Source organism: Parus major, chromosome 4A (assembly GCF_001522545.3).
Source record: "Parus major isolate Abel chromosome 4A, Parus_major1.1, whole genome shotgun sequence".
Taxonomy (NCBI): domain Eukaryota; kingdom Metazoa; phylum Chordata; class Aves; order Passeriformes; family Paridae; genus Parus; species Parus major.
In genome coordinates, this window is record NC_031772.1 from 1,863,771 (window position 1) to 1,878,620 (window position 14,850).

Sequence of the window (14,850 nt, forward strand, 5' to 3'; positions counted from 1 at the left end):
ATAAATGTTGTTTCCTGAAGATGCAGTTTTTGGTGTAAAGTTATATATAATGTTGTTTCCTGAAGATGCAGTTTTTGGTGTAAAGTTATAAATGTTTCCTGAAGATGCAGTTTTTGGTGTAAAGTTATAAATGTTGTTTCCTGAAGATGCAGTTTTTGGTGTAAAGTTATAAATGTTTCCTGAAGATGCAGTTTTTGGTGTAAAGTTATATAATGTTTCCTGAAGGTGCAGTTTTTGGTGTAAAGTTATATATAATGTTTCCTGAAGATGCAGTTTTTGGTGTAAAGTTATAAATGTTGTATTCTGAAGATGCAGTTTTTGGTGTAAAGTTATAAATGTTGTTTTCTGAAGATGCAGTTTTTCACCATGGCAGTGATGCCAAGCTTCCTGCTCGCTGCTGGCTGTAATTTATCCAGCTCCCAGCAGCAGCCATCTGCTTGGGAAGTCACCGAGCCAGGCTGGGGTGCAGGAGGGCAGCAAGGTGGGAGAGGAGGGAGGGGAATTGTGCTGGACCTGCCCTGGTTGAGCTCACATGTGTGCCCTGCAGGGCTTGGCATGTGAGAAACACTTTGGGTTCAGCAGAGGAGCAGCAGCTCTTACACCTCTGGTGACTATCACAGGTGACCAAATCGTTCCGTTTCATTACCTGAAGTGATTAGATATGAGAATCAAAAAAGGAAAACTGTTATTCTCTCAAGCTCCTCGTAATCCCACCTGGAAGTTAAGTGTGTGCCATTAAATCTCGTTAGAGCCAACAATCAGCTTTATTTACTTTTCAGTCAGTTGCCCATTGCCATGACAGAAGCATCGATTTGTATCTTTTAGAGATCCATAAGTGCAGACTGGAGCTCCAGTGGCACGGGTGGATGGAAGCACTTCTGTAAGAATGGGTAAGTGCAATCAATAATGCCACCTGACATCCAGGAGAGAAGAAATATCTTTACAACATCAAGCAATGCAATCTGATCCATGTTTGGGGTATTGGGAGACTCATCAAATATCTGTGCAACGAGCAGGAATTGATTTTCCAGTCCCTGCCCACCTGATGTGAATGTGTGTGTGCATCACTGAGGAGCATTCATGCAAACTTTGTCTGCTGAGCTGGTGGTAAGATTTTACTAAAACATGCTGTCGTTCACTTTTTTTTTTTACAGCTTGTTGGTGATGAATGATTTAGGAATTTAAATCCTCACCTTTAGAATTCACCATCTGTTACTGATGTCTCCTTTAGCAGCTTAACTCGGTATAATTCAGATTGCAGCTACCTCTGACCTAAGAGCTGTGCATGACTACTCCAGTAGTATCCTTAAAAAGCCTCATGTTTTATTTCCTATTGGGAATATGTGCATCAGGCATTGGTAGAATGAGAAATTAACTTTAGAGGTCTGCAGTGCCTGGGAGTTGGAGGTCAAAGCTGCAGCTTTCTGTTGGCTCCAAACAAAACCCCTTTCCTGATCAGCATCTGTGGACAAGCTGAAACCCATTTTGCAGCGTGGTTTTAGGGGGTTTAATGGAGTAAACACACACTTTCCTCCATCAAAATGAAGCATGTTTTACACCAGATGTTGTTGGGTACCATGAAACACTTGTTTATATAAATAAAATATATATTCATGGGAAAATGTGCTGCTTTCACACTTTTAAAAGCTGGTGTATACCTGGATTCTAAAGCTTATATTACTCCTAATATATATGGAATTATACAAGTTGTATAAAACAGTTATAAATTGTGTAAAGTAGATATATTCAAAAGAGCAGAATGATAAACAGAATTATGAGAATTTTTGTTTTTCACTTGGACACCTTTGAGTATGGACATTGTGCTGGATTTTTCATTTTGGACACGGCACTTCCTAAACTAAAATCCAGATGTTGAAAGCTTGCAAATATTTGATTTGTGAACTATTATTAGTATGTTTTGGAATCAATTCAATTCTACTTAGTGAGTGTTCACATAAATTTGGATTAGTTTAGTGATATTTTAATTTTTTCAAAGGTCTCCTTGGCCCTGCTACTATGGGGTTTTCAGGCACAAATAGTCCTGCAGGTGCAGGTGTTCAGCAGATGGAATAAAGCTGCCATAAAAGTGCAGGTGTGCACAGCAGGTTTGTCAAGTGAGGCTTCTGTAAAACATGACAAAACTGTGTTTTTCTGGGAGTTCAGAGGGAATTGCTGTGGATTTCTGGCTGTGCCATGATTCCAGGGATGCTGGGTGTCTCTGCCCCGTGGTCCTGGCTGGCAGCTGGGTCAGTGCAGAGCCTGGGTGCAGCTCTCCCCCATCTCTGCTGCACCAGGGCTCACCTGGGCAGCTCTGGCTCATACCTGGAGTTTTATCTTTCATGTTACTCCTAAGTGTGGAGTTTTGAGCTTCATTTGAAGTGTCAGTGAGCTCCCTTCACAGAGTGGGCAGACAGAAAAATTCCTTTTCTAGGCTGTAAGGACAACCCTTACAAGCTTTGGGCCCAAAAGCAGAAACAATGTGGGCTGAAGAGAAAAAACAAGGATGGGACTTCACAGCCTGAAGCTGTAATTGGACAATTAATGTTGCAATTTGCCAGTGATTGGCAATTAACATATGCAGATGGACCTAAACTCATAAAAATGTCAGACCTAGTGACCAGTCCTGCATTTTGTGACCATTTTTAGGTCCAGCCCTTGGGGTTCTGCACTGCACTGGTTCCTAACTCTGAGCCTCAGATAAAGTGTCAGCCAGTTCTCTCCCAGCTCAGGCACACACAACAATCCTTTCCCAGCCCACAACCAAGGACAAAAAGCACAACCAGCCCCGGATTGAGGAGAGCAACCTGGGAGGATGGGACTGCATCACCTGAGGCTGGAATTGCACAATTCACCCCAAGGTGGAAATGGACCAAAACTTACAAAAGTGTGAAACTGGTGAGCCCTGGCCAGGCTCTTGCACTGCCCAAGGTGCAGCCTTTGAAGGGCTTTAGAAGTGTTGATTGATGGAATGGGACCCCAAAATAAAACATTTTAATAATCATTAGCCCAATAATAATTGGGCTGCAATTTGGCCTCTGTTTTTTGCTGATGTTCCTGCAGGTTTTACTGGCCAAAATCTGCTCCTCAGTATTGTGCTGATTTTTCTGCCACTATCTCTGGCATGTGGGTCCTGAGGCCACCACCCCTTGGAGGTGCATGAGAAATGGTGAAAATGTTCAAGCACAAATTATTTTTTTTATATACTTCTCCTTCTGTAAGGACCTTAAAAAGCCAATTTTCCTGCCCACACAGTGTTGTTTTTCTGAGCTTGCTTTCAGTTGAAAGGGACATTCTGTGGGAATTTCACTTTTGTTTGTGTGTCTGCTCTCTGCAATGACTTTATTGACCACATAAAGAATGATGATTTCTATTTTTTTTTCCAGTCGTTCCTTCAAGAGACTCTTCTGAAGCCTGGTTTGATTTGGAGGGGGGAAAAAGGGTCAAGATAACAGAAAACTTCCAGTAAGTAAGCAAACATATGTTTTTGCTTGCAATAACATTCCTCTAGAATTTCTCCTGATTTAATAAAGACCTGGAGTACTTTTTGCATCTTCTGAATTTCATAGATATTTTTAATTAATTTATTAAGCAGCTCTCATAGTTTAAACTGTGAACCTGTTTCCCTGGCAGAATGTAAGGAAATGAGGCACTCTTAATGTTTTGGGATGAGTTGGAAATTCACCTTAGAGTTCAATGACTTGAACCCACAGATGAGATGTGGGCATTTTTTTCACTATTAGTTCATGTTCTTCTATCATTCAAGCTCTCCAGTTAAGCTTGTAAAAAATATTGGTACAGAAAAAACCCTGAGTGATTCAGGCATTTGGAAGGGTTGTGGGAATACCTTTTTTATTTTTAAAGTGTTTTTTCCCCTTCCCACATCCTCCAGTACAGCTGCTCAAAGGTCTTTGTCCAAATATATAATGGAAACAAATTGCCAAAGCACACCATAAACCGGATTTTTTTGCCTGGGGGCTGTGAGAGATGAGTGTTGAGCATCCTGAGAGAGAATGTTTGTCAGGAATAGCAGAGAGCAGAGTCAGTGCAGAGCAGCCCCTGGTGCTGAGGGCCACGAGAGAGCTCTGCCCTGGGCAGATCTGCTCCAGAGCTCTCCTCACACCAATGAAAATGCTCATGGCAGCACACAGACGTGTGGCTTTGAAATCTTTGTTTTAAGAAGTCCTTCTTTTGTCTGTTTTTGGTCTTGCAGGTCGGGTACCAGCAGCTCCTGGAGATGGTTTTGGCCACTGAGCAGCAGATCCATCTGTTCTCCTGTTTTCCAGGCGGACAGGAATTTCTGCCAGGCCAGCCCTGAGCCAGGCAGAAGCTGTGGCAATATGGAGCAGAATTTGGTTTCATGTTAGCAGGCCTTTCAGGAGGTTTATTGACTCCATTTCTCTCTTGTGCTAGGTTAATCCATGCAGCTTCCAGCTGATCTGGAGTGATGAGTGCTTTTGTCTGCAAAACGCTCTCCAGACACATTCCTGAGGCTGCCAGTAAACAGAACCACAGGTGGAAAGTGTGACTGCTGAAGGAAAAGAGTGGGTGAAAAGGTGATTGTTAGAGCTTGGAGCCCCAGAGAAAAGATTGAACAAAAATCCAAATCAGTTTAAAAGCAGATTGAGACCAAGACTGGGAGAAAATAACCACTTCCAATTTCCAAAAGGATGCCAATATCTTACAGACACTCAGTGAGAGGACTTGGCCAGTCAAAGTTCTGGGAGCAGAAAATCCCATTGTTCACAAGATTAGTTTGCCATCCAAACTGATGTATATTGAGCATTGTCGACCTCATTCAAAGCTGAAAACTCTTTGTGCATTAATTATGAAATAAATCTTGCTTCAGTGTTGTAAGTAGCACTTCAATACTGTCACCATCTCCAGGCAGAGGACCCTGCAACAGAGCAGGTTAAAATGAGATAATCCAAGTTTACTGTGCCTAAACTGGGCCTTACACATGAAAATGAGAGAATCCAACTTTACTGTGCCTAAACTGGGCTTTACAGATTAAAATGAGAGAATCCAAGTTTACTGTGCCTAAACTGGGCCTTACAGATTAAAATGAGAAAATCCAACTTTACTGTGCCCAAAACTGGGCCTTACAGATAAAAATGAGATAATCCAAGTTTACTGTGCCTAAAGCAGGGCTTTACAGATAAAAATGAGAGAATCCAAGTTTACTGTGCCTAAAGCAGGGCCTTACAGAAACCTTTGAGCAGCGGGTTTTGATCTCTGGTGTTTGCTGGTGATGCCACCTCTGTCACCTTTTACTGGTTTCACCATTTTAGAGAAATATTCATGTGATAAATGGGATTTCCTCCTTCCCTGGCCCCCTCCAGCACTTAATAGTGAACCAGATAACTGCTTTACAGTAGGAGATTAATAGAAAATATGAACTACTTCTGACCCACAGGTTCATACTGATATTTCAGAAAACTTGCAGAATTAACAGCATCGTTTGTATAAAGATCTGTCAGGAAAAGAATTTGTTTATTGTGTAGAAAAATTGCATGTAGAAAATACATTTTTGTGGCCTTGTTTCTTAATATACACATAAAAACTTTCTATTTCACTGTTTTGGTTGCTTTGAGCAACATGATTAAACTAGAATTTTGCATATCAAAACTAACTTTTACAGTGTTTGGGGGGATGAGGTGAAAAATGTGCAAGTCAAACCTACCTGCCTTGGACAATGGGGAACAAATAGATATTACAGAAGGAATTGATAAATTGGGCTGCTCATTTGGATTAGTGACAAATGACACTTGAGTGGGAATCACTGCAATAAATCCAGAGGGACACTGTTCAAAATACCGTCCTTTACCGTGAAGGCTTTATCAATTTCTCTGTATTTAGATATAACGCTGAATAAAACCAATCTATATTTGTAACCTTGGGTTAGAAACATAGAGATAGTGCTGTTGTCACCATTTAATCCTGGTAATGCCCACACAGCCAGAATGTGATGTGGCCAGAGCCTTGAGATGTGTCTGTTCAGCTCTTTCCTGCTAGAAATATCCTCACCATGTATGAGATGGAGCACAACAAATCTTCCTCTCTGTCTTCTGCTCCTTCTCCTGCATCCTGTCAGGACATGTCCTTGCTCCAGGCCTGGTTTCAATCAACTTTTTCATTTTGGAAGCAGCAGCAGAGTGTCCAGAGGCTGGTGTAGTCCCAGGGAATTTTCCTGCTCCCTGCTCTGAGGTGTGTCCTTTTCCCAGGAAGGGAAAGGCACAGTCCCTCCCCAAGCTGCAGGTTCTCAGCACCACGTTGTGCCTTTCTTTCCCAGCAGAAGAAAGCAGAAATGAGAGTTTCTGGCACCTGGTTATTCATTTGTTTCCCTGGAACAGCTGTAACCCTGGAGCTCCTGTGTCCTTCTCTTGGGATGTGACACAGAACAAACTGTCCTGCTTTGGCCCATTTCAACATGAATCCATCCTCTGCTCAACAGCAAGAGCTGCAGAAATATCTAATGAATGGCAGGGGTCAGATATTGGAGGTGAATTTGAAATAAAAGGAATCTGGAAACTAACCAGGCATTGCACAAACAGCAATTTGAGATGAATCTTTTTCTCTTCTAAGGGAAAAGAAAGACCCTGTCTGCAGGGAGAGCCCAGCCTCGCTGCATGATGGGTTTGAACCAGAATGGAGAGAAGAGAGGAATTCCTCAGGGTGTGCTCTGGCAGAATTATGAAATAAATATTAAACTATCCTGGGTGGGAATACTTTTCTCTGTTACAAATGGTTTGAAACATTCTTAGGGTTTTTGGCCAACTTAATACATAATCCTTTACTATAATGTCCTTGGCAAAGAATGTGCTTCAGCTTCTGTCTTGTTAGAAGATGCTGCTCCTTTCAAAACTGATTTATTTTAGTTTGGTGAGGCACTTTAGTTTGGATGCAGTGCAGGGGTGCTTGTGGTGGTGCTGGGTTATGGTTGGACCAGATGGTCTTTAAGTTCTTTGAACCTTGTTGATTCTCTGATTTGTAATCTGTGAGTGATGCACAATGACTTTATAATTGTGTGCAGCACTGCCCTGGATGGCAGAACCCTACATTAATGCTAGCTGTGGGTTTATTAGCTGCCTTATTATTCATGGAATATCATCTTTTAATATTGTGTTGCTTAATCCAGAAATCTCATGGTTTTTCAATGGATTAATCCAGAAATCTCTTGCTTTTTCAATGGATTAATCCAGAAATCTCTTGCTTTTTCAATGGATTAATCCAGAAATCTCATGATTTTTCCAATGGATTAATCCAGAATTCTCCTGGTTTTTCCAATGAATTAATCCAGAATTCTCCTGGTTTTTCCAATGGATTAATCCAGAAGTCTCGTGGTTTTTCCAATGGATTAATCCAGAAGTCTCCTGGTTTTTCCAATGGATTAATCCAGAAGTCTCCTGGTTTTTCCAATGAATTAATCCAGAAGTCTCGTGGTTTTTCCAGTGGGTTCCACCCTGGGGCTGCAGTTACAGAGGGACAGTCAGGCCCATGAGGAGGGCTCTGTGTTATTTGGGCTGAAGCTGCACCTCAGGACTGCTGAATCCTCCCAGGTCTCTCCAAGAGAGAAAAAGTCTCTGAAAGCAAATGGACACCACAAACAGGCAGGGTTAAACCAGTATAATTCTTTAACTCCCAAAAGGATCATGAGAAATGATGTTTTTACTCTAAAAAAGTGGGAGCTGAGTTGGAAAGGAGTTGTTGCAGTTTTGGAGACCGGAGTGTTTGTGTGCTGATGTCAACACAACAAAAGGTCTCCAGTCACAACAATGAAAAATCCCACTGGCACTGTTGTCTCAGCTTTGCATTAGCATCTTGGCTCATCATTCAGAGATCTGGAGCAGAGAATAAGAGTTTTCTCCTTTGAGTTAAGGTTAAAGAGCAAATTCTCAACACAAATGTTTCATATAAAATTGTTTTGGTTCTGGTAAATCTGAGAATAAACAAATCCTATCTCTAGTGCAGTGCCTGTAAATAATTTATTTGAAAGCATTTACACAATCAGAAAAAAACAGGGCTGAAGGAGAAGGTCATCTAATCCATTGAACTCCCTGCTTAAAAATCTCACTGCAGTACCAGAAACTATTTCATTAGAGTGGTGTGATGCAGTTCTGCACTAACTTACAGTGAAGAATTGCCTACTTCTAATTCATTTCCCTGTCAGCAGGGAAAAGTCACCAATTTAGTCCTGTTCTCTGGGGTCCTCCTTTTTCTCCTTTCACCTTGCTGGGAGTTTTTGTTCCATTCTGAAGTTTGTTTAACAGTAATTTCAATCTAAAGCCTTTTATATCTGTTGGTATTTGACTGTTTGGAGTGATTTGTGTGGGTGATTTTGTGTATCTGTGCTCACCTCCTGCTGGTTTCCATTTTGAATTAATTCTTTTGATTATTTTTGTCCTATCAGGGCAGTCCAGTGCCAAGCCACCCTTTTGGAAATTGATGTACCTTGGGTGCTTAGCTGTCAATTATAACCACTCCTCTGGAGCTGTGTTAGGAGTAAAGATGGAAGTGATTTTGGCTGAACAAAGGGAAGATGGAAGAGGTTTTGGAAGGTGTGAGTGTGCTCAGGGTGTTTCCTGTGAGGGGAGAAGGCACTGTAAATAGGTTAATGTGTGCTGCACCTACTGCATCATCCAGGAAAAGCAGGGTTATGGTAGAAAGCTGCTCAATATGTATAAAGCTCCAACAAATGGGGTTTTTTTTGTCTTTAAGACCGGTGCAAGTTGAAAACTTGCTGAGCAAAAATGTTTAGAAATGAAGGCAGTGGAGCTGGCAGGAGCATCACTGCTGGAATCAATAATAAAAGGATAATCTGTCTTTCTTTGTGGTACACAAAGCAATAATCTGTTGTTCAGATTGATTAAACGCCTCAACTCTGCTTCGATTATGAATCAATCTCCAAACCAGCTTCTTGTGAGTAAAATACAAAGTACTGGAGATGCTGGGTAGTGGTGCTGGTGATCAGAGCAGGAGGGTGGGGGAGATTTTCTCCATCATGGGAAGAAAACAGAGCTGAGGTGAGGCAGAGGCTTTGTGTGGATGGGTTTTTGTTGATTTACCGTGAGACTGCAGAACTCTAAACAAGGATCAAAAGGTTGGGTCTGCACAGCTCAGGGTGATTTTGATCTCTGATTGATAAATGTAGGAAGTGCCATTGACCAGGCAGAGAAAGAATGTAAAACATGAGAACTAAGCTTGGCTAGGAAAAACCTGGCCAGTTACCTTGTGGAAACATGCTGGGGTCTGGAGTATTCCTAGCTCTAATAATTCATTTAATTTCTTTCTTACACTAAAGCTTTTTTGAGCTGTGGGCTAGCCTAGGCTTTCAGCTTTAGAGCCTTTTAAGTTAGGGGAAATAACCCACTCCTTCCTATGTGTTTTGTACCCTGTGCCTGGGGTCACGTTATTGCCAAAGTGGTTTGTTGACTTTCCTGGTAGGTTAGGTGTTGGTTTAAAAGGAAATGCCAAGAGTTAAAATTTAACTTGTCTAAATGGCTCTTTACTGTCTGAAAGGGGGAATTTGGGTTTGTCTTTTTTCCTTTTTTTACTTCTGTGAAAGGTTCTAATATCCCTGTTTGAGTGAAATTTATGGACCATGCTGTATGAAATGAAAATTAAGGCCCTGAGCAGTAACCTTGAATTTGTCTCTCCTTTGAGTCCAGAGCTGGACTAAATTACTTCCAGAGGGTCCATTTGGACTTCTCTCATTCACCTTGGTCATCCCAGCCCTGCAGGACTGGGAGGAAATGAATTATTCTCCCTGATGGGAACAGCTCCATCCTCAGGGCCCTCTCTCTGAGGGTTTGCACACATGCCACAAATTCATGTTTGTTTAGTTCCATTCTTACGGGCTGTGGTTTGCAAACTCCTGCTGGATATTCAGAAGAATCTTCACCTTTTGAACAGTACTGACCTGCACTATTAATGATGGATTATGCTGATAATATACATTGAATTGCATTTTCTATCTTTTTTTCCAGTTGTGCTCGAGGTTTAGATTTTGGGGTTTTTTGTTTGTTTGTTGGTCTGGGGTGTTTTTTTAATGGCAGGATGAAATAATGAAGCTGATGATAAAAGCGCCTATAAAAATTCTGGCAAATTTATTACAGAACAACATGGCTTGATTTCTTATTTTTCTATCCATCTGGTCATTAGGCCTTTCCAACTGTCAGTGTCTAATATAATCTCCTTTAATAGCAGCATATAATTAGCTTTATGCTGATCAGAGGCATTTGGGATGGTGGTGGCAACATTCAAATCCGAATATCAAAATCCCAGAGAAGATAACTCAAAGAGACATATGTCCAATCCAGCATTTATGACTTTTAGTCCTAAAGTCTGCAACTGGTGATTTAGGCACGTGAGCTTTGAACTGTGGTATGGAAATCCATCAATTAAGAATCCTCAGGAGTTCTGGCAGCCAAGTGCAGATGTCTCTCCAAATGGTAACGTGGTCATATGTCACTTTTCCCCTCCCTATACAGCCCTGTTATTGCTTTAGATATTTAATTTTGTCTTACTTGTCCAGCTTCTTATTAAAAAAAAGGTGAAGTTTTGCAGTTGTTCCATCAGGAACAAATTGGCTCCATTTTTAAGCTTCATGAAGAGCTCTGTGTGTACAACCTACACTCACGTGCATTTCCCTAATGGCTCTTGCAGGAGTGCAATTTCCTAGTGGGTCTTTTGGGAGCTGATTTGGAGGTGAATTTGTATTCCTGCACCTCTCTGATGAATGTTTTTGCAAATATAACGTGGTTGCCATTGTTAGGCAGGCGTTAGAAAGGTGTTGATGTTACTGAGCTTCATCCTCAAAGTTCCTGTTTCTCTCAGTTCTTTTAGAGAACCCTTGCTCTGAGCAGCTCCTGTTCCAGAGGGGTTCCTGTGCATGGAGTTGGACAGGTCAGGTATTCAGGATCATAAAAGTATCCTAAGTATGGGGCAGGATTCCAAACATTACAGAAATACATTTATTGACTAGATCTAGAAAATTCTTTGCTTCATTGGAACACATGAATTCATTTTTGGTTCATTGGAACATCAAGCTCTGTACTCTGCAGCCAGCCAGAATAAACCAAGCAGGGCTTCAGAAAAGGAAATACACCTTGACAAGTGAAAATTACATCTCCTGCATTACTCTTCTTTAAAGCTGGAATTGTCTTTGAGTTTAGGCTTTCAGTTCTTCAAGATCACAGTTCCCTTTTTGTTCTCTGGCACTGTAACCCATTTGAGGATTCTGTCAACACCCCTTTCAAAAAATGTAGAAACCTGTTAAGATTTGTAGGAGAAAAAAAATCCATACAAGTTTTTTTCTTCTCATAACTTGAAGTGCACAGCCAGAGCTCCCTCCAAGAAGTGTTTCAGTGCTGGAAAAAGAAAAGCAGATCTGTTTCCATATGTTCCCCATTGAAAGTAAGTAGTGGTAAACTCTGGGGTTTATTTTTGGCCTGGCTGTGTGCTCAGGGGTTATTTTGGTTGTCCAGCACTCTGTTTTAACTGAGCAGGATGTGAGGACACATCTGAGCTCTGACAGATTCCGAGGGACTCCACACAGCTCCTGATGGCTGCATGTGAGGCACGTTGAGTTCTCCTCAAAGATCTGCCAAGATTCATTGCAGGATCTGCTCCTCACCTTCCCCCTTTAATTTCCTGCATCATTTCACCAGTGTTTTCTGTGGCAGAGCTGCTCTGCACATCAGAGCCTCCTTTATGTTTGTTAATAAATAGTGGCTGCTGCTCCACCAGGGTTTTTAGCAGAGCTGCTGAACACAATCTCTCCAGATTTTGCAGACACAAACTCAAATCAACTCCCAGATGTTTTCATGAGGAACAGAACCTGTTAATGATGCGTGGGAACTTTCATTCCAGCCAGTCATTGACATGGTGCCTCCCCTTTTCTCTCCCCTTTGCCAAGAAATGTAGTTTAGGATTAAATTCTTTCTCTATTCTTTCTATTCATGTTTTCTGGCTTTTCCCAGGAACTCACCTCCAACCAAACTTCCCTGTTCCTCAAACCACCTTTGGACAAATTGTAATTTTGGTGTATAGGGTGGGGAAAAAGGAATGCTACGGTCTAAAATAAACTGAAAAATTATACACCAACACAGAAGAGCAGGTAAGAATATTTTATATAGAGCTGAGCTCTTTAAAAATAGTATTAAATATTTTGTACTATTTTAATACATGTACCAAGCTCTATAGACAAAGCTATTGGAATATTGAGAGCCTACAGAGATCCTAAAAGGACTTCCTTCCAAACTGAATTCAACCGAGTTAACTCCTAATTGAATTTGGTTTTCTCTCTTAAATTCTCAACTATGAAACAAAAATTTTAAAAAAATATGCCTGTTATGTCTTAGAAGCCCTGAAAATATCCCCAGAGGTCAGCAGAGATTTTCAATGTGAACATAATTATTGGTAATTTCAGGCATGTGCCCTACAAGACCATAAGGGGAAGCTATAAATAAGATAACTTATGAAAAAAGTCCATTCTTAATCAGCAGAACAGAAAACTTTCAGTAGTGTAGAGATGGCAGGACAAACTCCTATAACAGAAGCATCTTCAGTGTGGTTGGGAATGGGATGCATTTCAGGCTTTGCATTTTCTTTAAGAAACAAAAAAAATCTGTTTGAAAACCCCATTGCAGCCCTTTTACTGCTGTTCTTGGCTTTATCTCTGAGACACTCAAAGTAGTTTTCCACAACTGTTAATTGGATCTTTGGGGGAAGATGAGCAGAATTTCCACTTCTCAGCAAAACCAAGGGGCTGTAACTCGAGGCTATCCTAGATCACTGTAAGAATATCAGCCATGGGAATTTCACCCTGAAGAAAAAGACCTCTGACAACCTTTCTCTCCTGGCTGTCCTGTGTTTATACATTTTTCTGGTGAAAGGCACCTGCAGGGAATGTGTGACAATGTTTTGTGGGACAGAAACAGGGCTGGGAATACCCCCACTACTGGTGGAAATGAAAAGATGAATGAGAATTCAGATTAGAGAATGGACTTGCTGAGGTCACTGTAAATACGGCTGATAAAAGTAGAAGAAAGTGGATGTAAACATTAGTGAGCTCCAGTAGATTATTGATTTCTCTTGAGTGGTTTGACAGATAAAATGGTAAAGCAAAATGTTCAACTTCAAATGCATCACTTGAAGAAAATAGGAGAATGTGGCAGGGAAGGAAGGAGATGATGAATGTTACTTTGTTAGAGAGGAGAAAATGCAATTGTTCTGCATGAGGTGTTCATCACTTTCCTTTTTCTGTTCTACAGCATTTGATAAACGTCCATTTAGCTGTAGCAGGCAAAAATCATGTTTAAAGTCTTGGTTCATGGGTCATCTTTCAAAGCATTACATCCTAATTATATTAACTTAGTCTGGCTCTGTACAGCAGTTTAATGTCTGAGGCTTCCAGCAGCTCTCAGGAGAAAGCAGTGAGGATTTCACTCTGAACAAGGAGGGTGTGATGCGTCTGCATTCCCATCAGGGCTGAACAACTCTGGAGGAATTCCACAGGAGGAATTAGAGGAGAATCCCATCACACCAAACACATCTCTTCAGAATAAGAGTGGAACTGTCCTCAGGGGGTTTCTGTGGCACTACCCAGGGCTGGGAGCGTTACTGGGAGGGAAGGGAGGACAGCAGACGTGTTTTATGGTGCTGAGTCATGGGCAGGTGTTTTCAGCTGGAAAAAGGAAAGGAGTAAGCAGAAATGCTGCATGTAGATTTTTGGCTTTAAGAAAATGCAATCTTGCTTATTTATAAAGAATTCACCAGTCTTGTTCCCCAAAAATGTTGGTGAAAAGGGAGATGCAGATGAGAAGTGGAGAAAGGCTTTTTCTGGGAGATGCCAACATTCACCCAGCCCTACAAAATGCTCAGCTAGTCTGAATCCCTTCTGTAGTCTCTAACACACATTTATATGCACAGCACCATCCAGCAAAGTTTTTCCTGGTTTCTGAGTTAAATTACCATAGCAGATTTCCATGTGCTTTTGGGAGGTGACAGAGACAGCAGTTCTGTTCTCAAGGCAGGTTTTGTGAAAGATCTTTACTATTTATTACATCTATTCCCAGTGGAAGATTGCAATTACTATCCCACTTCCAACAACTCTTTACCCGAATCCTGACAGCTCTTAATTATGTGTGAAAGAAGAAGTTACATGCAGAGAAATTTCTCAGAGAGAATTACCTGTGAGATGCATTCCAGCTTAGAACGTCTGCAGCAGGGCCATTTCTCTTCTGCTTCTCATTTGCTTCTCGTGGCTTCAGGAGCTGGGAGACTCTGCCTGACTTTTGATACCAGAATTTGAATTGGGATGGAATTTCTGCTGCTGCTTTCCTGATGCTTTTCTCCCTTTTTTTTTTCCCCTTTTCTGTTAGTCAGATTTGGTTCTGTGTTTCTTTCTTCAAAAGAGTCTCTTGCAGTCTGCTGCTGAGTGTACTGCTCAAGGAAACACAAAGAAATAAGTAACAGGCTTTCAAACTCCTGATCAAGTTTAATGTTAAATCTTATTATTCAGCTACATAACTTTATTACCCTTCAGTTATAAATGTTTTATTTTCTGTTTAAGTATTCATTAACAAAAATATATTAATGTCTCTGCTCAGAGAAATGCACCACAATGGCAGTCGTGTTGGAGTTGATTTCCAAATTAATTTCAAGCCTACAGGAGCTGGCATTTAAAAAATGTCCTATTCCAAGTCATACTAAATCCGAGATTTTAAATGATGCCCAGCTTCCAGGCCATGTTAATGTGTAAAAATAACTGAGCCAGGACAGCTGTACAGATTCCTGGTCCAGAGTAGGTGCAGGGTGCTGGCAGCTCTGCCATTTAATGCAGGAGAAATC

At 41.1% G+C, this 14,850-nt stretch overlaps 1 long non-coding RNA gene across 2 annotated transcripts in view; it reads left to right on the top strand.

Moving 5' to 3' along the window:
- LOC109022623 overlaps positions 1-7,962 on the top strand; it is a 41,808-nt gene extending 33,846 nt beyond the window's left edge. The window contains exons 2-4 of one of the 2 annotated variants that reach the window (XR_004497298.1): positions 826-890; positions 3,384-3,466; positions 4,211-7,962. This is a non-coding gene — a long non-coding RNA (uncharacterized LOC109022623). The remainder of the gene's footprint in view (positions 1-825; positions 891-3,383; positions 3,467-4,210) is intronic. The other variant, XR_002001695.2, reaches the window with a different exon arrangement.
- The last annotated feature ends 6,888 nt before the right edge of the window (positions 7,963-14,850 follow it).